This window comes from Sorex araneus, chromosome 1, assembly GCF_027595985.1.
Source record: "Sorex araneus isolate mSorAra2 chromosome 1, mSorAra2.pri, whole genome shotgun sequence".
NCBI classification, from domain to species: Eukaryota; Metazoa; Chordata; class Mammalia; order Eulipotyphla; family Soricidae; genus Sorex; species Sorex araneus.
In genome coordinates, this window is record NC_073302.1 from 44200526 (window position 1) to 44226123 (window position 25598).

General features: G+C 36.0%; 1 protein-coding gene across 6 annotated transcripts in view; it reads left to right on the forward strand.

Annotated features, from left to right (window-relative positions):
* LINGO2 (leucine rich repeat and Ig domain containing 2) overlaps positions 1–25598 on the forward strand; it is a 1273527-nt gene that overhangs the window by 208530 nt on the left and 1039399 nt on the right. For all 6 annotated transcript variants that reach the window (XM_055140388.1, XM_055140505.1, XM_055140570.1 and 3 more), the window contains one exon: positions 12212–12301. The gene's annotated coding sequence lies outside the window, so the exon portion shown is untranslated. The remainder of the gene's footprint in view (positions 1–12211; positions 12302–25598) is intronic.

Here is a 25598-nt window from a genome sequence, read left to right on the forward strand (position 1 = left end):
AAATATGAAATTTATAAGCACTTGGCACATACTCAATTTTCACTGCATTCATTATCTATCCATTACAATCAAGGGAAAAATCAATTTAGTTAAACAGTAAGTGGGAATAGTTTAAAATATCCACCATATCCCCCACCCGCACCCACCCCCGCCGCCCCTGTGGAAAATGTATACTGGTGAAGTGACCAATGTTGGAACATTGTATGACTGCAACCCAATCAGGAACAACTTTGTAACTGTTTATCTCAAGGGGATAATTTAAAAAAATAATAATAATATCACCCTCTGGTTAAAGGAAAAAGAGAATATATTTCTTTTTCCTTTCTAAAAGTTGTGCTATTCTTTTAATTTAATTTAATTTTTTATTATTTTTAAATTATTTTTATTTTTATTTTTTAAAATCTTTATACAAGTAGTAGTAGTAATTTTCAGGTCATACTCCACTTAGCAAAGGGATTACTCTTGGCTCTGCTCAGTAATTATATTTGGTGGTACTCGGGAACTATATCTGGTCTTGTAGATAAAACCTATATCACTGCGTGCCAAAAAAAAACATAAAACACGAAAACCTTAAACCCCATATGTCTATCCAGATCTCTGTGACTATTATTTTAATTGCCCCCTCCCCATTTTTTTTTTCTTGGCAATGCTCAGGGCTTACTCTGGCTCTGTAAGCAGAGATCATTCCTGTCATTGCTGGGGGCATCATCAGTGATAACCAAGATGATCATATGCAAGATAAACACTCTACCCACTGCACTATTGCTTCAGCTTCTTACATTGAAAACTACTTGTTCCTTATGTGGAAAGCAATTTATTCTAAGGATTTACCAATAGCTTTCTGGAACACATTAATCTCTCATAGGGGGGTAATGTGATATACTGGAAAATAAACACACGTTCATACACACCATGCTGCTAGTCAAGATACTAAGGTGTTTTTTTTTTTTATTTAACCCTTACTCTGTTATTAGCAAATTACTTAAGTCACTGGGTCACTTGATTATCTTTACACCTCAGTTAATTTAGAAAATAGAAAAAATACTATGTATTTTACTCAAGAATCCATTGATTGTGATAATTATCATGTAATCAACACATTGTGGGCTACTTATTTAAATGTTAATTTTGTCTGCAGCCTCATTCCATTGAAAAGAAAAAAAAAATCTCTTCTGCCTACCTGACAAGGTTGACCTGACATGCAGATCAGATTAGATAAATATGCAGAAGCCTTTGGGAGTCTGCATTTAAGGAAGGAGAACAATCCCATGTCACCATATTATATGTAGCTTGTTCTTACATTTTCAAAAGCAAAGGGTCCTTGATTCTTGTGCTGCTTCTCAAGTACCCTTATATTCTTTTCAAATTCTCCACCTCATAAAGACATTCAACAGAAGCTTTGAAATGCAAATTATGTTGCTATCTCAACTTTTATGTTAAGCAGCTTTTCAGGGCTTCACCAATCAACATCCCCAAACTGAATCTTGGAGAAAATGTGGAAAGGGAGTTTCCACCAATCTAGAGGCTACCTATATCAATAGGTTTGTGATTCTCATCTCCTATTCATCAGTAGGATGAGGCCAACAGTATTCAAATAGGTTTGGGGATTTTAAAGTTTTGCTTCACAGAAGCTTTCCTTAGCAAAATTTGTAGTCAAATGTTTCTCATGTAACTTATAAAGGAACATTTCAATCTGAGAATTATCCTGCAAATGGACATATGTAGTTATATTTATAGTTTTTTCTTTGTAAATAGGTAGTTCTTATTTGATTAAAGAAGGCTCACCATTATGTCCAGTTATTATAGAGATCTGATAAATACTAAAGGTATTTTAAGAAACTTGACTGGAGCAATAGCACAATGGATAGGGCGTTTACCTTGTACACGTCCAACCCAGGTTTGATTCTGCCGTCCCTCTTGGAGAACCCGGCAAGCTACCAAGAGTATCCTGCCTGCATGGTAGAGCTTCGCAAGCTACCCATGGCATATTCCATATGCCAAAAACAGTAACAACAAGTCTCACAATGGAGACGTTACTGGTGCCCACTCCAGCAAATCGATGAGCAACTAGATGAGAGTGACAGTGATAGATTTTAAAAAACTACGAATCAAATAATGGGACACAAGTGATTTAAATTATAGTGCCAGTGTTGTTTTCATTAATTCAATTAGTGATAGATCAAGTAGCAAAAAACTACTGTTTGACCCATGCTGAATATGCCTCTTTTTAAAATGTGCATTTATTAATTCCCTACCATTAGCAAAAATAATATGGTGGTGATAATTAAATCACCTCATTTTAAAAGTTTCATGACAGAAAATCATGATTCTGGACATTAATCCTCATTGTTCAGTGATTTAAATATGTAGGCAATTGGAATAAATGTTTCCTCTTCATGTCTGAGTAGACTTTGAGATTTTCTTTTATGTTTTCTTGAAATTTCTGGAATTTCTTTACTTAAATTTAAAAAATTAAGGTATGTATAGTCTCATTTAATTTTTAGTATTCTATTTTTAAAATAATTTGAAAATATTTAATCATGTTTTAATATTAGTAATATTTCATCATCATCATCATCATCGTCATCGTCATCATCGTCATCATCCCATTGATTTTCGATTTTCCTGAGCAGTCTCAATAACGTCTCTATTCGTCCTAGCCCTGAGATTTTAGCAGCCTCTCTTTACTTATACTTCCCAACAGTGCGGTATTGGAGGCTTTTTCAGGGTCGGGTAATGAGACCCATCATTGTTCCTGGTTTTGGCATGTGAATATGCCACGGGGAGTTTGCCAGGCTCTCCCATGTGGGCAGGAAACTCTCGGTAGGTTACCAGTTCTCTGAGAGGGAGAACTAGGCTATAAGATGTCATGCGCTTCTGGGAGTTTGGTTTTATAGTCCCTGGATGTTGGCTGTTGATGGGATTACACGGCACCTGGGGCCATTTCTGGGTGTGACTGCCTAGCTACTGGAAAATGGGGGATCTGGGTGGAAGAGGCCCAGTCCCAATCCTAGCAGGCTTGGAGATCTCAGCCCCGGGTCCCACACACCTGGGTTCCTCTGCTGGTTCCTTTATGTGTGAAGCTCATCTGAACGTATGGAGAGGGGCCTTGAGCATGGCTGTGGCTAGGCTCTGGAGGTCTTCTGCTTGGGGCAGGGAAGGAAACTCAACCCATTCCTTCGAGGGGCCCTGGTAAAGACAGCCAGGCACTAGGGCAAGAGACTCTGCCAGAAATAATATTTACCCGGAAGTAAATAAATACTGTCAGCCCTTAAATTTTTGTATTACATTTTTATTTATTAAAATAAAATCTGATAGGTGCTTTCTTATCATTAGTAGAAACACGTCCCTTTTTGCAACTTCATTATTAGTGAGTAAAATAGCAATATAATTTTAAAAGGAAGATGACTTGGCTGCCTGATTCACTATTTTTAAATTTCATATTCTTTCTTTAGTGTAAAAAATGCCACAAATTGGGTGACTGTAAAGAAATAAGCATATTTCTTACAGATTTAAATAGAGGGAAGGTTCATGATCACAGTGCTAGAATATTGAGACTTGTGAGAATTCTTTTCCTCATTGTTGGCTGCTTTCTGTAACCTCCCTAGCATGGTGGAACTAGCTAGGGTGGGGCAGGGGGCAGGAAAGTTGATTTTATAAATGTACTGATCCCATTCATAGGAGCTTAACTTGCATCACTAACATCTCTAGCTCTTAATACTCTCACTTTTGGTGTTAGAGTTTCACCATGTGTGCTTGGAAGAATGACACAGAGACTGAGATAATGGAATCAACTCTAAGTAGGAAACACAGTTACAATTTCACTGTTGTTGACAAGTGAAAGTCCCAAACTGTACTTGAATTGTTTCCTTCTTTCCAGTTGCTTTCTGTAGCATTCTAAATCACTCCTTGTTCATCATTTATAGTGTCTATTCAATTTACCTGAGACCATTTTCCCTCTGAACTACCTATTGAAGGAATTACATAAAACAGAATCTCTCCTGCTTCTTCTATTTTATCAGTGCCAGTGGATAGGACCTTTGCTCATGATTCATTGCATAATTATTCTAACTAGTTCCTTGTGTCTACATGAGTCATTTAAAATTAGAATCTGATTCTGTCACTCCTGGCTTTAAACTCCTCAATGATTTTGTGTCACTATAGAATAAATTGCATTATTTATTTATTTATTTTTGAAGTGGGAGACTTCAAAAAACTAACGGGATGGGGGTCCTCCTGACAACAGAGTTATATGCATCAATGCTCAGGCCAGGAGTGTGATGCTGCTCAGACTCATTAGTGCTGGTGCAAGGGGTCACCAGGGCTGTCTCTTGCATCAGGAATCTCTTGGGCTACAACTAATGATGTTCAGGATTCTATGAGTTGCTTTGAGATATACTTCAGATACCAGAGCAATAGTATAGCAGGTAGGTTGATTTCCTTGCACACACGGCTGACTCTGGTGTTTCCCTGCTCCATATATGTTCCTCTCCTGAGTCCCACCAGATGTGATCCCTGAGTTCAGAGCCAGGAATAAGCCCATAGCAGTCTGGATATGGCCCCAAAACAAAGCAAAAAATGTCCAGGCCTTTGTCCCAACCCAAGATCAGATTCCGTAATGAATACAGCTTTAAGATTGTTTTCTTTTCCCCCCAGCCTATACATCTTTCACATTTCTCATCTGTAATTAGATGAGGAAAACTGTGTTTAAAGATATCTGTGTATAATATGATGCTTCTTTCTTCTGTATATTTTTTTTATAAATCTCATACTGAGAGTATCACTGTATGCCTTTATTCCTAGGTCCTTCTTAGATGTCAAGATTGGAATCAGGACTGTAGGAAGGAAGCTTTTCTAGGGTTATTTCCTCAGCTGATCACAGATGCTAGGAGCTGGTGCCCCTTTCAATATTAACACCATGTATTTTCATAAAATTTCCAAGCTGGAAGTTAGAAATTGTATGTCACTAATTTACCTTCACTATGTGAACTTCTTGTAAGGATTTATTTATCTTTGCATAACCAGCACCTGGCAGAGTGTCTGCACAGTGAAGATGCTGAATAAATTTGTTGACTGAATCAAAATAATAATGTGAAAAGAATGTGAATATTTTCTGGAAGTCTTCAAATGAACTTTGAGTCACATTTTATTATCAGTTATCTGTGCTGCAGAACGGATGCTCCATATAGATCAGAACATTGGATCAGTAGCAAACTGCTTTTGCTCCTTGGTATTGCAAATTAGAGGTGCAGAAGCTGATAGGAAGTGAGAGTATTCATTATTTCCTCTAGAGGATAAAGAATTTCAATTGCATTAAATGTTATGTTGGGATACTGGATGTAAACTTTTTATTAAATTTATGTTTTAATTGAATCACAATAAGATACGCAGCACAAAGTTATTCATGATTGGATTTCAGCCATAAAATGTTCTAACGCTCATCCCTTCACTTGTGTATATTTTCCACTACCAATATCCCCAGTTTCCCTCCCACCCTCACATAGAGGTGATGGGGGTTCGGAGGGGGCGCTAAATGTTAACTGTTCACATTTACAGAAATTGTAATAATTAGGATTTCTGGTATGTGATGTTTAGGATTACCTAGACTAGTTATTGGAAAAATTGCAGTTTACTGGGAAATTGGCATTCATCATAACCATGCTCAACTGCTATTATCAAGGACAAGACTGCTGTTAATTGATATGAATTTATGAGTTACCATTATGTACTTGAACTATACTGAGAGTTCAATTAAACAAATCTCTAGGAGGGGGGCTGGAGAGAGTATAGGGGGTAAGGTGCATTCCTTGCATGCAACTGGTCCAATTTGATCTCCCACAGCACATGGTCCTCATTGGTGTGGCCCTGGACACTTCTGAGGAGCACCACCAAGTGACCCTTAAGATCTCAGCACCATAGGTTCAGAGCAGTCTGTGCAAGGGCCCTAGTTCTGAGTCCAGTACTCAGTGGAAAGAGTCACTCATCCTGTAGAACACACTTTGGAGGCCTGGGGAGAGGGAGGAGATTCAAGATTGGGTCTGAGAATAACCTACTGAGTGGGTGGATAAATGGCCCTGCAGGATGTCGATATGGTATGTTTAGGATTAAAGTTAGATAAGATTTAAGATGAGAATAATGGGCTACATTAAAGAATATTTAGAAGCCTTCCATAGATTAAAAATGATGGAACCCAACTATATATTTTTTTTAAATTTTATTGAATCACTGTGACATAGTTACAAGCTTTCATGTTTGGGTTACAATCACACAAAGATCAAACACCCATCCCTCCACCAGTGCACATTCCCCACCACCAATATCCCCGGTATTACCCCCCCTTTCCCACCCTCCCCCTGCCTCTATGGCAGACAATATTCCCCATACTCTCTCTCTACTTTTGAGCATTAAGGCTTGCAACACAGACACTGAGAGGTCATCATGTTTGGTCCATTACCTACTTTCAGCACACACCTCTGATTCCTCCAGCCATCATTTTCTTAGTGATCCCTTCTCTATTCCTCTGCCTTCTCCCCTCTGCTCATGAAGTAGGTTTCCAGCTATGGGGCAATCCTCCTGGCCCTGTATCTACTGTCCTTGGGTGTCAACCTCATGTGATGTTACTCTATACGCCACAAATGAGTGCAGTCCTTCTATGTCTGTCCCTCTCTTTCTGACTCATTTCACTTGCCATGATACTCTCCATGTCTATCCATTTATAAGCAAATTTCATGACTTCATCTCTTCTAACAACTGCATACAACTACAAAAATTCTTATAACAGAATTCTAAAAATAAAAAAGGGAAAAGAGGATATCTAATATTGTATGAAATAGATATAAATTTTATACTTTAATATGTAATGGTAAAATTTTATTAAAATATATGTGCTCACTGAAAAAATTCTTACAGTATCTCCATGTTTGACATATTGAAAAATATTTGAATTTTTAATATATGCATGATTTCAACTATAATTAAATATATAACAATAAAAAGTTTAACTAACTTAAGTCCATAAATTAGATATATTGTTTATAATATAATGAGGAAAAAAGTTGCATATTTGCCATCTGCATGTCTTTGAATACATTATTTGCTTTTAAATTCTCTAACCTTCAGTTGACTTTTAGTAAACTTTTTCTAAGAATACTACCAATTTGCTGGACTTTATAATGGGGATTGGATTTTTCAATAAAGATAATGTGCATATAATAGAGCTTATTACCTGGTAATCATGGACTAATTGTTTTAGGAAATTGACATCTTAGAAATTTATACAAATAGTTCACCCTCTCTTCGCTCGTGATATCTTTTGCTCAATAGGTTGTTCATCCTTTAATCCATGAAATAAGAAGAGCCTTTTTCTTATTTGTTTTATTTTTTTTTAATGAAATGTCTTTTTCCTTAAAGCCTGTTAAGTATCTTGAAGAGCTCAGTAAGGAGACTCCAAAGTGGAATCAAAAGTTATGGTAGAAAGATAGCGGCCCTCAGAGGAAGTCAGAAGTAGTGTTAAGTTTTCCACAGAGCACCCTTTGATCTTGCTAGTTTAGAGAATAAAGCTGACTACTGTAGCTATTAACCTATTAGCATCCCCTGAGGAGGAAGCTTGATCAGAAAAATCAGACTCTATGTAGAAAAAGCAAAAGCAGAGGGAGTGAGGCATCTCCTAAGGTTCTGTGGCTGATTTTTCTCTTGTCATTGATTTAGTCACCTTGAACCAGAGTTAAAGTCTGTATAAATTCAGCATAGAATTCTCCATGTGGTTTTTATAGCTTCAACTTTCAGACTTTTCATTACCAAAGGGGCTCATTCTCTCTCTCTCCCCCCCTCCTCTCTCTCTTTCTCTCTTTCTCTCTGTCTTTCTTTGTCTCTCCCTATCCCACTTCTCTCTCTCTCTCTCTCTCTCTCTCTCTCTCTCTCTCTCTCTCTCTCTGTTACTTTTATCCCTAAGATGATGAATAGCTCCACTGGGATTGGAGGAGTTTCTAAGATGATAAATTGTGGTTTAAATTCATATCATATCTTTCCCCGAGTTGAAAGAAAAGGATATGGATTTTTTTTTATTCTTTTAGTCCTTTTAAATAAAAATGCATGAGTACAATCAGGCGCTATTTTGTATGATTATTTTACAGCTATCCTCTGCATATCCAATTCTGAACCATATTGGAAGTGTCAGACTATGCCAGGGGCAGTTTGCTTCCAATTCTTTATTTGACTGCTGGGGGTATAAAAGCAAGGAATGTCTAACCAAGATGAGAAAAGGAGAAGGAGAAGGAAGACCTATCTTAGTGCTCAGTTTCATGTATATGATCTGTGTAGTAAAAGATGCCCAGAGTGACTCTACCCCATCCCTCAGTATCATTATGTAGTCTATGTGAAACACACACACAAACACACATACAGACTTTTTAAGGGATGGATGTACCATGACTTTGTTTTTGTTAGACTTTTATCATTTTAACTGTTTTGTAATTAAATATTTTTTTTGTTTTCATCAATGCAGGCAGACTAAAGTAGAATTTCTTTATTCTTCATTGCTTTAAAATGAATGCTATTTTTTAGTTTTTAGTATTTTGAGGAAAAATCTACTCAGAATACCTTAATAAAAGCATTAAAGATTTAAAATTTATTTCTTATCAAAAAATTTAGCTTTGAAAATATCCTAAGAAGAACTTTGCTTTCATTATCTTTGAGATGTACATTATATTTGCCTGCATGGTTATTGCCATCACAAAATTGCAGTTTTTAGAGTTTGATATATATTAAAGTCTGAGCTTTAATATCAAAATGTCTTTTATGTTGCACTACATCTCGATGGCATTTATACTCTCATCCAAGCTTTGAAAATTGATGGGAAGCAGTGGCCATTTATGAATAAATAGTTGCAGAACTCTGTTGCTCTTCAAAATTCAACAGAGGTTACTAGAAGACCCATTAATCACAAATATATTATGCATATCTATACATGCATTTAAACACACAGAGAAAATACCAAATATCATAAGTATAATAAGCCAAATTTGGATATAATTCTTAAAGAGAGGGAGAATGGGGGCAGTATGGCAATATGGAGAGAATACGATTACGAAAAATGAGGGATATAATTCCTTTTCCTTTAACACATATTTTGTTCCCTTGGCTTGTCTTCTCTAGGCTCCTCTATTTTGTCCACATCTTTTATTCTTTAATTTATTTCTATTTTTCCTATCAATATACTCTATTTGATGTATCCTAATGATTTCTAGAACTCATCTCAACTTTTTTGTAACCTCTGTCCATTTCTTTCTCATGCACTATATTCTCCTTCATTGGCAATTAATTATAATGGTTTGCCAGAGGAATTTCTCTCTTCTGTCTTATACTGCTGAAGCAGTTTATTTGTTTTAATTTGTGGGGGTTGAGGCCATACCAGGTATTGCTCAGGATGTATTCCTGGCTCTATGCTCAGGACTAACCCCCTGAACTTTGGGACCATATGTGATATACCAGAGATAAGACCATTGGTCTGTAACTCAAGGCGTGTGCCTTGTCCCTATATCTCTGGCACATTGTTCTTACACAATGTCTTGTGGGTTTGTTTCTTAATTACATTTCAGTTATTTTTTTCTAATGCTGAAATTCACTAAACATTGATGACTTGAAACTTCACAGGGTCTTATGGCACATATGTAGAATAATAACAACCTAAACACTGAGGACCAGTTGATAGAAAACATCAAGATCAAACATAAAGCTTTCCATACTGTTGTACTGAACCTTGCCTTAGATACCAGTTCTTGGAAGTTACCTTTGCTTGTTAGTAGTTTGATTTCCTACTCCCGTAATTGGTCATTTTAAGCTGAGTCTGCTGTCTTGATGTAGTCTTAGGTATCATTTTCCATCATTTTGATGCAGTTGCCCTGGTAAAACTCTTTCTCTCGATCTCTGCCCTATCCTTTTCTAGGCTTTCTGTCTTGATCTTCATTTTCCCTCTCCTCTCTCATCTTAGTCAGTGCAGCCTGCACAAGGGTTAAATATAAGAAATATTTTAACAGAGATTTACTATACTGTATATAAGGGACATACTTATTTCCAGAGGGCCATATATCCGACTTGATGCTTTTTCAAAGATGATCTTCTTATGCGGGATTCTATAGGAATTCTATTAAAAATTTACCCATGGGGGTGGGGCAGACTGACAGTACAGCAAGTATGGCATTTGCCTTGTACATGACCCACCTAGGTTCCTACCTGGCATCCCATACCCTGACATTCAATACCTGGCATACCTTGAGCACCATCAGGAGTAATTCCTAAGCACAGTTCCAGAAAGAACCCCTGGGAACTGCTGGGTCTGACACCCAAACAAACAAACAAACAAACAACAAAACAAAACACCCAAGAAATACTCTTGAAGGAGTAATAGCTTTGTACATGCAGGCCATAAATATTAGCACTATTATAACCATATTATGTAAACTGTTCATTTATAAACAAAAAGTTCCTGTACATCTCTCTTCAGTACCTAAGGAGATCCCTAGACCTGGGTCTACTTGTTACTATTTCAAAAATACTTTGTCACTACTTCTGAAAATACTTATTCATCATTGTTACCTACTTTGTTCCCGTTGACTGAATTCATTTGTAGTTATAATGCCTACATCCTTTGTGCTGTTTCTTTGTAGTGCTAACTAGAAATTCTAGAGCAAAGTCATCTATGAATGACTGGAATGAGTTTTTAGCAAAAGGTAAAATATTTTTCCACAAACTATATTTTTCATGTAAATATAAAATGTAAAGTAGGTATTGTACCAGATCCACTTTTTTATGCTGTTTCTGTCTTTTTAAAACATATTATCAATTAAAACAAAAACAAACTGAAGAGAAATTTCTCATCCTGAAAATAGAAGCCATTGTCCTTGTAAAAAAATTAGAGTTTATGTCCTAAAAAATTGGGGTTACCTATGGGATCACTAGAGGTATAGATTTTATTACTGCCACCTGGAATTGGGAAGCCTTACTTGTGAAAGACAGAAGACTATCAAAAGAAACCATGACATTAGGAGACTCTGAAATGCAGCTCTAAAATAAGAATCATATACATAAAGAAAATAATAATAATGTTTCCTTCAGGTATGAAACTTCCTTTTGGATTCTCTTCTAAGGAAAAATCCTAATGCTGCTAATTTTGAGTTGTGTAAGTTTGTATGTTCCAGTTTGGCAATGTTCTGCAGGGATGGAGGAGCTAAATGACCCTCCTTCTCTTCTGATCCTTTAAAAAAAAGTTCCCCATTGTGCTCTTTGTCCTAAAAATGAAGTCAAGGTGAGTAAATAGCACTCCCATAAATATCTCAGACACAACATTTTAAGGTGATGCTTACTACATTCCATCCTGAATCTGAGTCATAGATCATTTTCCATAGCTCTCAATCACCAAGTTCTTGAATATGCTTACTACACACAACTGGGATATAGAAGCAACTTGAGCAATTTTAAAAGGAAAATCCCTATGCTGTCATTTAGTTATGCTTTATTAAATAACTGCTTTGCTTAGAATCACACAATTCTAGAGTTAGTAGGTGTTTTAGAGATTACCAAACTCAACACTTCGCAAATTGTATCCCAAAGTAATTCTATCATTCCAAGGAATACAGAGTGGAAAAAAAAAGGGTGGGGAATAGCATGTATGTTAAGAAATGAATTAAATATAAAGTTTTTGTTATTTAAAGCACTTTATTATATACATTTCCAAACATATTCATATTCATATAACATGCAAAAAATTACATGGTATATATTTGTCCCTTTGTTTTTTTTCAATTGCTAAATATACAGCATAAGTTTTAAAGTTAGTTAATTTCATAGTTTTATAAACTGGGTTATGGGTATGTGTTATAACTTGGTATACATATCATTTTTTCAGAACAATTCTTTGCTTTGGAAACTGTTTTTATTTTCTAATTATTTTCTAATATTTATTTTTGAGTATGAACTGATTTACAAAAGCAAAAAAATATTACCTATAAAACTCAAGAATTAGTATCTTCAGGAATCGTTGTGTCAGATAGAGTTGTGAATGTGGAGTCTTAAAATATATGTACTTTATTTTTCAAAAATTGAGTACAAGAAATTCAATGAAATTGACACGAAGAATTTGAGATTAGTACTCTAAGAAGAAGCTATTATGTTTTGTTTTTCTATATTCCCAAAGTTTTTGTTTCATTCCATTTAGGGAGGAGATGATTTCAAGATGTAGAATTCTTATGTCTGAAGCATCCCAAATGAAATTGAAGCATCTACACTGAAATCGTTTCACACTGTGGTAAGATAAACGATTTTTAATATATTGACCTTTGAAAACTGGGATGAAAAAGATACATGCTTGTGTGTGTATATATATGTTTGTGGAAATAAAAATTTGAAAATTTGTAACCAATTACATACATTTGCTATTTAAATAACTTAAGTTTTTTTTTTCACTGATATTTTTTCTGACCCTTAAGAGGAAAGGAGAATAGTAGAAACTCAGGTTTGTTATTATTAATGGCTTATTAACTATATTTTTCTTGTTTGTTAATTGGTACATGATGAAAGTCTGGCAAATGAAATAAATTAAAAATCAGAGAAATTTTATTGTCCAAGAGCAGTAAATACCCAAGAATGATATTACTCTGGGGCTGAAGATATAATACAAAAACTAGTGAGTTTTTTTTTTGCATGTAGGTAATACTGGTTTTATTCTTCATTTTGTATTGCCTGAACACAGCCTCAGGAGTGAATCCTGAGCACGGAGCATGGAGTAAACCATATGTAATGTGCGTATAGCCCAGATCTAAAGGAAAACAAAATTAATGATTTGACTCAGTGACCTACTCTTTCCACTTCCATGCTACCTTCTAGCGTCATGATAGGTGGGGATACAAGCTATTAGAATGAACTGAAGCAAGATAGTCAAGTTTCAAACTGCCATTTAAGAAAATAAAGTGTTGAAGTAGTCTATTTTCATAAAAATAAACTTGAAATAATTTTCTCTGTTTTAATTGTTATTGAAAAGGAGAATTCTTTTTGAGGAGATGAAGGGCACACCCCTCAGTGCTCAAGGGTTATCCCTAGGTCTTAACTCATGGTTATTCCTGGTAGGTTCAGGTAAGAGACCATATGGCATACCAGGGAATGAATGCTCTGGGTCATCCGCACGCAAGGCACAAGGCAAGCACTCCAGGTGTTGTAGTATCTCTATTACTCCCCAAAAGCGAGTACTAGATTCCTGTAAGTCATTCACTAGTTATGTAGCTGAATATTTTAAAACAATTTCTTCCCTGCTGATTGCATACCAGATACCAACACTGTTCTGTGAGTCATATTTTCTTGGGTTTTCAACAGTGACACCTTGGGCATTTTTTCAATGGCCGTCAGGCTTGTAATCGCCCTTCTATGTCAGAAATTATCAGCAACTTTTTCATGGGAGCAGATACCGTGCCTGTAGTTGAAGATTACATTTTAACCTTCTATTCTGTGAAAAAGGCTGGGAGGAATTCAATGTGAGATTCTTAAAAGAAGTCTGAAATCATACTTGGTTTTTGTTTGTTTGTTTCGCCTTTTCTTAGAGATACAGTAAAATCCCCCCAAACTAATTAATTTACTAAAGATATTTGGTGAGAATCTCAACATGAATAGGCAAAGGTTACCCCAAAAGAGTACCAGAGAAGGGAGTCCAGTCCATTCTTTACTTAATCCACTTTCAATTAGTCTATAGTTTGAAAACACCTGCAAAATTGCTCATATCCCTTTTATATTTTGTTACTTCATAATTCAAGGGATTTACATTGGGATAGAAGCTCCTAAACAAACAATTTCAATTTCCACAGTAAGCTTTAAATTGAATTAAGATGATATTGATCTTTAGAGATTGAATTTTCATTGGTTAGTACCTGATTTCTCTTTACTTTTCTATGTAACAACTCTATATTGGCTTCACTTGGTATTTAGTCTAAGGCACTCATCAAGTTATTTAATCTGTTTTAATCTCAGTATCATTATAATATGAGGATCATACACTTTAAAGATTATAAAGAATTTAAATCACCTACTGTTTGGATACTGCTGATGATCTTAAATGATAACTGTACATCAAAGTTTCCTAAATGGTTTAATAACATTTTTAATCCCCCTAAATATCCATTAATACTTCTTTGGAATCTCTCAGAGTAATGAATTTGGTTTAAAAGACTGGGGTGTTTCATGAAGGGGGAGGTTAGAATAACACCAATCGTGGCATAAGAGCCAAAATGGTGATAAAAGCAATTTAGCAGGGTAGGTTTATTTATGTAGCCTGTATGATACTGTGCCTCTATCAAGAAACTTTCATATTATTTGGTATATCAGACACAGTTTAACTATAATAAAAAGCTTAATAAACGCTTATTAAATATAGATAGTGAGCAGGATGCTGTTCTTAGTGTCCTGCTTCAGTAGGATGTGTTGGGATTGTGTCCTAAGAATTCATATTTTGAGAAGAATTTATCTACAATAGTGTTTATCAATCATTTTCTGGCCATTTCTGTGTCAAATTTGTTTCTGTCATGCGCCTCCACTGTGGCCTATAGATCAGCTTCCTGGTCTCACGGTGTGGTTTCCCACTTAAGTAATTTTTATTTATGCCCCACCCCTACCTTGGAATATCCTGGGAATCCACAAGGTTCCCAGTTAAAAAGTATGTTCCCTGGTTTAGAAATGCTGATTTAAAATAAAAGCAACTCTGGTATACACCCCTTAATATTTTTCTTTCTTGGAGCTTTAATTTTTTTCATTATCTAATTATATATAATTTGTATTGTCTAATTATAGAGATATATCACTCTTGGTTGACTTGAACAAATTTATTTAATAAATTAATGCAGATAATTAGGAAACTGATAAGCTTCAAGAATGATTCTTTAGACAGATAGAGTAACTTGGTAAAGTATCTTTGCAACCACTGGACATGAGCTAGTCTTCAGACATGAGTTAGTTTTTAAAACTAACCCTGACAATTAAACTAAAACTTTCTATTTCAGTTTATAAGAATTCTTACTTGTTAATGTTATTGCATATCTTCTAATAAATAGTTGCCTTCATAAGCACCAGTTTAGCAAATCTTATTCTTGTCCTTCTCTGCTGTGAATATCCCCATTAATAGAATTACAGAAGTCACTGGTCTATCAAGTTATAAAGTTAGAACATGATTGGGTCGAGAAATAAATCTGGCTTTGAGTCTGTGTGTTATATTCTGCTGCCTAACCCTAGGATAATTCAATTTCAGCTATGAAAGATTTTGTTCTATGGTAGTCAGCTACATAAGCAAAAATGGGAACAATCAGCTAGTATTTGGTTAGTTAAAGCTCCTGACCGCTTAATTCACCATTACCTGCTGAGCTAGACTTTAAAAGGCTTCAATAGAACTATTTCATCTGCTCTATAAAATTCTCTGAAAGAAAATTTCTGAAAAAAAGAAGTCTCAGGTGTAATTTTATAATTTTTTTCTTATTTATTTTTGAGCCAAATCTGTCAATGCTCATGGTTTACTCCTGGCCTGTGCTTAGGAATCACTGCTGGAGGGCTCAGGGGACCACATGGGATGCCAGGGATTGACCCAGGTCAGTTGCATGCAAAGCAAGCACCTCGTCCGTTGTACTATTTCATCCGTCCCAATATCAATACTTGTTTTCCTAACAGTGTGCTTATTGACTGCTGAGTTTGAATATCTCTTCAGTTGAATTAACTGTCAGATGTAGATTGATTGCTGAACATATGACCTTCTGAAAGAAAAAAGTATATATCTTCATATATAAAATGCATCTTAGATATAAGAATTTATTTTAAGGTTTGTGTAAATTTTCAGTTCTATGGAGCGATAGTACAGTGGTTGGGTGTTCGCCTTTCACGCGGCCGAGTTCGATTCCTCTGCCCCTCTCAGAGAGCCCCACAAGCTACCAAGAGTATCAAGCCCGATCAGCAGAGCCTGGCAAGCTACCTTTGCGTATTGGATATGCCAAAGACAGTAACAATAAGTCTCTAAATGAGAGATGTTACTGGTGCCCACTGGAACAAATCAATGAGCAACGGGATGACAGTGACAAACATTATGTATACCAACATTTAGATATGTTTCTAAATTCTAGCTAATGGAATATGAGCTATGATAATATAGGTCACTTGTAGGTTATGTATTTAAAGGGCACTGCACATGCATCTCCTTTTTCCTCTGGTAATTTGGAAAATGAATATGGATGATCTGTTCATAAAGTGAGTCATCATATATTATCAAAGACTACTTTGATAGTAGAACAGGGCTGGAAAGATTCTTTTACTCAACAGGCCCGGGCATAAGTTTTGTATGCAGGAGGCCTGGGTTTAATCCTTAGCACTCCATGGGTTCCTGAGCACTGTCAGGAATGACCCCTGAGCAACAATCCAGGAGTAGCCCCTGAACATATGGGTGTTGCCCTAAAATATAAAATAATTAAAAATTAAATTTAAAAAATAGAAGTAGTAGAACAATAATACAGAAGGAGTAGACTGATTTCTTAGCTTAAGTTATAGAGTAAAATAATCTAAAACTGTGTCTCGGGGACTGGAGCGATTGCACATCCTTGCATGTAGCCAACCCGGGTTCGATTCCCAGCATCCCATATGGTCTCCTAGCACCGCCAGGAGTAATTCCTGAGTGCAAACCCAGGAGTAACCCCTGTGCATCGCCGGGTGTGACCCAAAAAAAGCAAATAAATAAATAAATAAATAAAACTGTGTCTCTGCTGATTTTAGAGGATAGGTAAATACGTTCCACTTGTTGAGCCTTTACCATTAAATCATTTTACCATTTTACCAGGTGGAAAATATACTTGAATAAATTACCATAATCTTCTTAAAATACTGCATCACTGTATCACTGTAATCCCGTTATTCGTTGATATACTCGAGCGGGCACCAGTAACATCTGTATTCCTCCCAGCCCTGAGATTTTAGAAGCCTCTCCTTACTCGTCTTTCCGAATGATGAGGCTCTTTCAGGGTCATGGGAATGAGACATATTGTTACTGTTTTTGGTATATATAATACACTATAGAGTTTTATATATATTTATATATATATAACTCTATGATTTGTTGCCTACTGTCTGAACTCCATCAAATATGATGTGGTAGTTATGGAAAATGGGTTGGAAGTGTCTTACAATGTGTAGATCCAGAAAGCGGCCCGGAGCATGGCAGCGGTTGGGTAGTGGAGGCCGGCTGCCAGGGCTGGGTCCCTCTTTTTTTTTTTTTTTTGCTTTTTAGGGTCACACCGGCGATGCACAGGGTTTACTCCTGGCTTTGCACTCAGGAATTACTCCTGGTGGTGCTCAGGGGACCATATGAGATGTTGGAAACCAAACCAAACCGAGGTCGGCCTCATGCAAGGCAAATGCCCTACGCTTTGTGCTGTTGCTCTAGCCCTGCAGTCCCTTGGGGTGGGGAGGGTTCTCACCCACTCCCCCTCTGGGGCGCCTTGAGTAAAAACAGCCTGGCGTGAAGTCCCCTTAAATACATAAGCAAAAATTCTTAAGAGACTCAGGGAGACTGATTTTTTTTTCTCTAATGTCATCGCTAGTAGGTGGCAGAGGAGGCACAGGAGTAATACCTAGATATAATGTCATGGTTCATGAAAACAACAGTTCTTATAGAGTTCTTTGGTCCTTGGCTACTCCTATGTTTGGATGCAGTTCAGCACTGGGGCCTTTCCTCTTCTCCAATACTTACACCACTCTATTCTCAGCTATAGTTATACTGTAACAGATGGTAGATGCAGTTTTCTGTACAATATTCTAAAGGCAAACAAGGTGGACCTGAGATTTTTTACTCAGTATAATGGGATTTGGGACATTACCAATGTATTAAGGGAAGATTTCCCATAATGAGAAAGGGGTGCTTACCTTTAATGAGTGAAAAAAACTGAATTTTCAGAAAGAAATTCCACTAATATCACACATCTTGATATCTGGATGATAGCCACCCCACAACAACCACCACCAAGCTGTGTTTTTCTAGGCCATAAAAAGTAAGAACAGTGACAGCATCTCTTACTAGGAAAAAGGTAAAAGCCAGATGAGGATAAGGGCTTGCAGTCTCGAGAGCCTTCACTGTCTTAAATGAATCTGCATTCTTATATTATGGCAGTAGTTTCTTCTGAAGCCCAGATGAACCTTTATGCCCCATACCATGTAACTCTTAGTGGAAAAGGACTACTGGTGGAAAACTGAGAAAAAACTCCTGTCACCCATTTGAGAATATCTCTTCTCTACAATCCAATTGAGATTCCAGTTAAGGTCTACCTGTATAGCTTCCCAATGTCTCTTCCGCCATTGTTTCTCAGTCATTTTGCAATCAAAGACACTCTTTTCTTTCCTATACAATGCTGGTAAAATATTCCCTGATGATCAACTAGGGAGAATTCAGGAGTATGATGCTGCCCCAAACAAGATACTTCTAGGTAAAAAAAAAAGTAGGTGAATCTGGGAAAAAATGAATAGATGCACATCATTTATTCTGGTGACAAATTTTTAACAATTTTGCTGCCATAATTGACCTATTATTTAACACTTGTTAATTAAATGAAACCTTAACATGAATGAATTAATAAATAAAAGTTAAGGGGCTGGAGTGATAGCACAGCAGGTAGGGCGTTTGCCTTGCACGCGGCCGACCCGGGTTTGAATCCCAGCATCCCATATGGCCCCCTGAGCACTGCCAGGGTTGGTTCCTGAGTGCAAAGCCAGGAGTAGTCCCTGTGTATTGCCAGGTGTGACCCCAAAAGCAAAACAAATAAATAAATAAATAAATAAATAAATAAATAAAAGTTAAAATAAATAAAGCCTTCTGTTCATCCATTACAATCTCCTCTCAGACACCTGCTTCTCAGATGGAAGTCAAAAATAAATACATAGTTTTAAGAAACACACATTCAATACATCTATAGTGAATATGCTAAGTCAGAAGTTATATTCTTTGGGAAAATACAAAAATACTATGCATGTGTTTAAAGTCAATGTTGAAGATGTATGGGAGAATGTATACTATGTATATACAGATATATCATATGCATTTTCTTCAAATTACTAGTTCTAAGAAAACATATTTGAGACACTCTTTCCAAGTGACTTGTTTTTCTAGTAAGCTGCTAAGGGAGAATGAGAGGACACTTGTTCTTAGGTCTCCTTCATTCATAGACTCCCTACGTCTAAGTTTATTTTGACTTATTGTGAGATTGTTGGATATTTACCTTCAGCGTGACTCAAAAATTACTGTTAGTTCTCCAAGATAAATGCATCCAAGTGTTTTATATTGTAATTCTCTAATTAATTTGGGTGATATTAGACCACATCTGGTGACCGTCAGATTTTATATTGCTCTGTGCTTAGGGCTTCCTCCTAGGGACACTTAGACCATGTGTGCTGCTGGGTATTGGAGAGTTGTAAGCTGCATGCAGGCAAGCAACTTAATGCCTATACAATATCTTTGACCCCTTCTAACTTCGTCACAGTTTTTATATAATTAACAGGTTATTTGTATAAATCATACATGTTATTTGCTTACAAATGAAACACATGGTGTTTTTTCTGTACATATGTATTAAAAGAATGAATAGATGTGTTGAAGATTCTAAAATATACAGCAAAATGATGAGAAATTTAGATTTTTCTTGAGAGCAGGAGAACTATTATACTATTTATATGTATAAGCATGTGTCTAGTTTTGAAGACTTATTTTCTGATCTGCTGAGCTTCCTTTATCTTGCGTGGGCTAATCCCACAGTATTAGATCATTTAATTGCACAGTATCATTATCATGTAGTGAGGCACTTGTAGTGTTGTCATTATTGCTCCAAGTTCTATCACACAATCACTGAGGAAGGAATGAGTGTGTTTCTTTTTAGTTTTGAAGAGTGACAGTAAAATTATGATTGTGAGATAATTAAATCTGTGTATCTGGATGTTAATGAATGTCCTGCTGTCCTGGAATTCAAAGGGAGTGTCAGCATTTACTCACAGTAGTCACAATCTCTAAGCTCCCTATTTTTCTTTTCTAGCGTTTTAAAGCTAATGACTAGCTTGAGAGTTTTTATCATTTAACATCTCATACTAAAACACATTACTGAATCTGTTTTTCTTTCTTTTTTACATTTCTTTCCCTATATATTCTGTATCTTCTATTTCTCTCCCTCTCTCCATTTCTCTCTCCTATAGGAAGAATATTAGTGATATTCTAATATTAGTGAAGTAAATATTAAAGTTCCTTTTAAAATGCTCAGTCAATTTTCATTTTTCATGGGCATTTAAAGCAGAAAGTGCATAAATAAAATTAATTGCACAACTCTGAAGACACCTGTCATAATCTTGACATGTTCAGTCCCTATTATTGGCATTTATATTCAAAGTAAGTCTTAAAAACAGCAGAAACACAGACAGTGTGAGAGCTGCCTCTTAAGTAGGGGAAACTGGCAGTAATGGAAGGTCTTTTGGCCATCCTTTATAGTAATCACAACCAGTAGCCTGAGTCTTACACATCCACCTTTCCCATTACTGTTTCATACACATAGACACAAATAAATTTTAGGGCTCATTTATGATTTTATTAACTGCAATAATCTTGCTATGTGTGTAGGCATATAAGCAAAGTAAGATTACTGTGTTCGTTAAAAACATTATTGCCTTTCATGACAAGCAAATACCTTTGTATAATGCCTTAATCACAATAGAATTTTATGTTTTAGGCATATGAAAGTTAAGGTCACTGGCACAAGGACGACTCACTTAAACAGAAATTCAGTGATCTGTATGCTTTTCATCTTATGTCTTCCTTTTCTCTGAATTTTACTTCCAAGATTTTCCTGCTAAGAATCATTGAAATAGAAGATAGAGGGAAATGTATAAGGGATGATTAGTGGGGTTGCGGTCAGCAGGGGGGAGTTTGTGGACCTCATTCAGAAATCATATATGCACTTTTACTCATGTTCCATTGCTAGAATTTATCAAAACAATAGAGAAATGCTGCTAACCTGTCTCTCTCCAAGCATGTTTAAAACTCGAAGCTGCAGTCATCAATATTGTTACAGAAGGAATGATGAAAACAGAATAGAGGCAGATGTAAGACAATGGAAAAGGTGTAAAATATAACTTAGTACTTTATACATGATTTTATACCTATATTGATTTTATGCAGAGTGGGTTTTATAGGACTTCAGGTATTAAAAAGGCAAATACCATCTTATTGGTGGTAGATAATTCATGAGAACAGGTACAGAAATGCACTGCAGACATTCCTTTATGTATCTCACTCACATTTATTGAATACTTTACATATACCAGACACTTTACCAGCTTTGAAAGCAGATAAATTAATGATGGAATTTTGCTCTCCAGATATCGTGCATGAGTGGAGGAAACACGCCTAAGTGCCAACAACTTATACCACCATAGTTATAATTTTATAAAGGCATGGTTATGAGAAAGATTGTTTTCTGCTTATAGACATCAAGAGCTTGTGGCCAACCGGGGTTTGATTCCTCTGTCCCTCTCAGAGAGCCCAGGAAGGTACTGAGAGTATCCTGCCTGCATGGTAGAGCCTGGCAAACTACCTGAGAAAATAAGAACAGAAAGAATAAGAACAGAAAGAATGACCACAGGGGTGAGTTAGGAGGACTCTATAGTCTGTAGTTATTGGGATATAGATATTCTAATGTGGAAAGTGAGGTAATGACATGCAGAGTGATTTTTTATTCAATATATTCAATATGCCAAAAATAGTAACAACAAGTCTCACAATGGGGAGGTTACTGGTGCCCACTTGAGCAAATCGATGAATAGCCAGAGGACACTGCTACAGACAGACATCAAGAAAGTCAACTGCTTACAAATATTAAGAACAGTATTATCACGAAGGTAGTTTAGTCTGGGAATTAGAAGAACAGAAGAATGAGTTCTTTCTCTGAAAGGAAACGTTTCTAGGGAACGTTGAAAACTTATGATCAGGGACGGTATATAGTTTAGTAGCCTGGAGAGCAAACCTGGATTGGATCCCCAGCACCATGTCATCCCCTGATCATGGTTCCTATACCCCTGGAATAGCCCCTGAGCACCTCTGAATGTGATCCAAAAATTTAATAAAGAAATAAAGAAAAACTCATAGGCAAGTGTATAAGTGCACTAACACCCAGGGATTTGAAATAATGTGTCAGAGAGAGAAGCAGAACGTACTTTTACATGCCTGGGATATGGAAACTGTCATAGATGTTGGAGTATGAGGAAGCCATTTTGTGGGCAGTAACACTGACCTCAACAATGTGTAGGGTAGTAGGTCTTTGAGTGACATCTTAACTGAAGAAATAGTGAAAGATCAATCTGCATGTCATTCCCTCATTGTCCACATTAGAATATCTATATCCCAATAATTTCAGACTACAGAGTCCTCCTGACTCACTCCTGTGGTCATTCTTTCTATTCTTATTTCCAGAAACTATAAAACAGATGAAGCTAACTTGAGAATTTTCTAAGATAAGCTCAGGAGCTGAAACAAAAATATCAAAATGTATTGAACCATTTACTATTCTTACATAAATATGATGGGCCATAATTGTTCCTAATCTGAATACTTCCTAGTTGGTAATTCAACCTCTGGCTAAGATAGGTTTATTTCAAGAAAGAAGAACCAGAATAAAACATGGAGGTGTGAAATAGTATAACACATAAATAATATATGGTGTATGTGAATTTAGAGGAAAATGAAAAAAAAAGATACCAATTGAAAAGGGAGGATTTAAGCAAAACAGACCAGAACTATCACAGACAGGAAATATGTCAATTTACTGATCTTGTGAAAAATAGAAAAGCATGTTTTATAGAGAACGCAGAGGGTATGGTTAGACATTTACTCCCTGAGAGATTATCTCTGGGCTTGACCCCATCCATCTCAACATTAAATCAGGAACAGAGATGATATCACAGACTGTCAGTTTGAACTAAAAGGGACAAATGAGATGAAGCAAAGAAAACCTTTTGATTTCCCAAATTTTATAGCCAAGAACAAGTCATATTCCACAAGAAAATGGAAGAATAATTCAAACCCCAAAAGACTTTGTTGTCGGCTCCGGATCTGATGGGTAAGGCAGAAACCCCAAGGCAAAGAGTAGTAGCTTTTTGCAGGGGTACCAGAAAGTGGGGCTGCTACCAGGATAGAACTAGAGCATGGAGCATGAAATCAGGGGAATATTCACAGGCCTTAATATCTGGTGTAATTAATTGATCTCGATAAATTTGAGCTTGCTCCAAACTCATTTTTTTAATCTTTTTTTTAAATATCAGCATCTTATGAAATGACAATGTCTGTAATATGTTTGTTCCAAAACTTCATTTTGGAAATTCATAACTTTTCAGGTTTCACTTGTCCACACTTAAATATGTTTGCCTCAGTAAAACTTCTACCTTGGCTCTTAGATTGCATTTACATTGCATTTAATGATATGTTGGGCTACAAAGTATTGCAGGGATGGTTTATGTTTGGGGTATGAAAGATGGGATGAGTAAATTTTTATGCCAAAGGGACTTGAATTTGTGATGGTCACAGTAAAGAATGCTATGAGCTGAACACATTTCATCAATATCCAGAAGTACTCAATGTAGGAAATTGAGAGAGACACACCTTAAGGAAGCAATTGAAGTTTTTTTTAAGTGTAGTATTCTGTCCCTATAATGCTAAGGTGCTTGTCAGAAGAGAAAGAGTTGGGCCTAGAAAGGAAAGACTATAAAAGAAAGTAGAACAATAGCAAACATCTGCAATCTTTGAAAGAGATCTCTGGTCCAAACTCAAATCAATAAGAACCACCTTAATAGTATAACTATAGCCTATAAAATTGTGAGAAAATAAGTTTCTGTGGTTTAAACTTTCAATCTGTAGTATTTTGTTATAGCAATCCTAGTTGACTGATATGTATTTAAAAGTGACTAAGCAACTATTACATTATCATCATCGGTTTGTACACTAAGACTCAAATTTACATTGTGTCCTTAATACCCTCAATATTAGTGAGGGTATTAAATTATCACTATTTTATAGATTAAGAAATTTGAACAGAAAAACCACTATCTAGAAGGAGTAGGTTACCGAGTTTTCCAACATAGTAGGGCTTGGTGTGATGACTGGCATTTTAACTTTTCAGAGTTTTAGCTTAATAGATTATTCAGCAGTGATCATATCTGTGCAGAGATGTCCCCTAAGTTAGATAGATAACTTATTCCCCTAAGTTAGATAAGATAAGAACTATAGAAATTAATGTCTTTATCATTATCACTATCATATATTGCTGATCCTTTATGGACTATCACTGATGTCTCCATAACACATGTCAATGTGGCATTCTTTTTTTTTTTTTGGGGGGGGGCTTCACACCCAGCAATGCACAGGGGTTCCTGGCTCATGTACTCAGGAATTACTCCTGATGGTGGTCAGGGGACCATATAGGATGCTGGGAATCAAACCAGCTCAATTGCGTGCAAGGCAAACGCCCTACCCTCTATGCTATCACTCCAGCCCCAATGTGGTATTCTTAAATTCACGTATATGAGATTTTGTTCTGACTGCTGATTTATTCTGAGAAAAGTTTAAACACAAACCTGTCTTTACTGAAATTTTCCCTTACCATCATTCTTCTTTTCAGATGGAAAATTAGTGGAAGAGAGCAACTTTCCTAATGGTTTCATGGAGCTTAATAGATTATGTATTGATAGATATATTATGATGCTTTGTATTGGGTAGTTAAAATTAGTGTAGAGTACTACGCTGCATTTCTGTGTATCAATACATGCATAGATAAATGAATATATGCATAGATACATAAAACATGTATATTTCACTATGTAGTTTTACTAATAATTATATTTTCCTATAGTGTATATGATAGTTTCATCCCATTTGAGTATTGTCATACTTGTGAAATTGTAATATTTGAAAAAATAAAGATCTTTTATCATGTAAAGTCACAAGAACGTATGTCAAAAATTCATATCATTTAATTTACATTTTTGCATATAAATCTTAAAAAGTTTTTTTTTTGTTTTGTAGTTGGACTATTTCCAGTGGTGCAGTGGGGTGCCAGAGGCAGTTGGGGGGATGCTATGCTTTGTTCTGTGCTGGCATGTCACAGAGCGCTCATATCAGATCAAGCTGGCCACAGGGAGGCAAGTGTCCTTGCCCATGTATCTTTATCTCCACGCCTATAAAAGTCTTTTCAAAACAAAAAGACTGGTATTGATTGTTTTCCTTTTCCTTTTCATTTTTGACACATTTTATATAAAGAAAAATAATTATAACATGGGATTATACATCTTTAGCAAAATCAAAACTAGTGTCAAAGCTCAGATCTCAGAAAATAAAGCCTTCCATTTTAAATGGACAACACTGTTATCTTGATGGGTTTATTTAGCAGACAATAGCTCTGTTACTAAGACCATCTGAATTGATCTGAAATTGAATAACGTCTTGTATAAACATTGTAGAAATTGAGAAATTTTGGATTAGATATATAAACATCATGTTGTAAACTTTATATAGA